Below are 1,140 nucleotides of genomic sequence, written 5' to 3'. Positions count from 1 at the left end.
AAAGAGTCAAAATTGATATTTAAAAAGTCTGAATATTCATATCTTCAATATCATTGGTGACCAATGGCTTTAATTGATAAATTATTATTAAAAATTTCATCAGTTAAATATAAAATTTTAATAGATGGGATAGCAATGAAAATTAAAATAAATATTGGTGTAATTGTTCAAATAATTTCAATTATTTGATGTTCAAGAAGAAATCGGTTAATTAATTTATTTGATATTGAGGAGATTATGATAAAAAGAATGAGTGTAGTAATAAAGGTTAAAATAATTATTGTAAAGTCATGAAATATTATTATTATATCGTAGGTTGGTGAATTAGAATTTTGAAGAGAAATTAATCATGTGTTAATTTTTAATAAAAGATCTGAGTCTTTATAATTGAAGTTTAAATTCAAGGCACTAAGTCTGCCATATTAAAAATTGAGATATTAAATTAAAATAATGAATGGGGATTTAAATTTTTTATAAGGAATTAGTAAAAGAGGGGAGAGTAGTTAATTGTAGATAGATTTAAGATTAAATTGATGGAATTTCTAAAAATCTGTGGTTTATTGGAGGAAATTTATTTAGTCATTCTATAGAGGAGTTTAGAAAAAATATATTAATAATAAATCGTTTTTTTGAAAAAGCTTCCCAAATAATAAAAAGAAGAGAAGAAAGGCTAAGAATGGAAATTAAAGATCCGATTGATGAAATAATATTTCATGCTAGGAAAGAATCAGGGTAGTCTGAGTATCGTCGTGGTATGCCTCTGAGGCCTAAAAAATGTTGGGGAAAGAAGGTTAAATTTACACCAATGAATATAGAAATAAATTGAATATTTAAGTAAAAGTTATTTAAAGAGAAACCTGAAATTAATGGGAATCAGTGAATAAATCCTGCAATAATTGAAAATACTGCACCTATAGATAGAACATAGTGAAAGTGAGCAACAACATAGTAGGTGTCATGAAGAATAATATCAATAGAAGAGTTAGATAATATAATTCCTGTAAATCCACCAATAGAGAATAAGAAAATGAATCCTATTGATCATCAGAGGGTTGAATTATAATTAATTTTTATACCATGAAGAGTAGAAATTCATCTGAAAATTTTAATTCCTGTCGGGATTGCAATGATTATGGTAGC

At 25.5% G+C, this 1,140-nt stretch overlaps 1 pseudogene; it reads right to left on the bottom strand.

Moving 5' to 3' along the window:
* Positions 1–461: 461 nt before the first annotated feature.
* LOC108761574 (cytochrome c oxidase subunit 1-like) lies at positions 462–1,134 on the bottom strand (annotated as a pseudogene).
* Between the last annotated feature and the right edge of the window lie 6 nt (positions 1,135–1,140).

Source organism: Trachymyrmex cornetzi, unplaced genomic scaffold (genome assembly GCF_001594075.2).
Source record: "Trachymyrmex cornetzi isolate Tcor2-1 unplaced genomic scaffold, Tcor1.1 C3874216, whole genome shotgun sequence".
Taxonomy (NCBI): Eukaryota; Metazoa; Arthropoda; class Insecta; order Hymenoptera; family Formicidae; genus Trachymyrmex; species Trachymyrmex cornetzi.
Note: the sequence above shows the minus strand (reverse complement) of the source record. Positions and strands in the feature narration are given on the sequence as shown.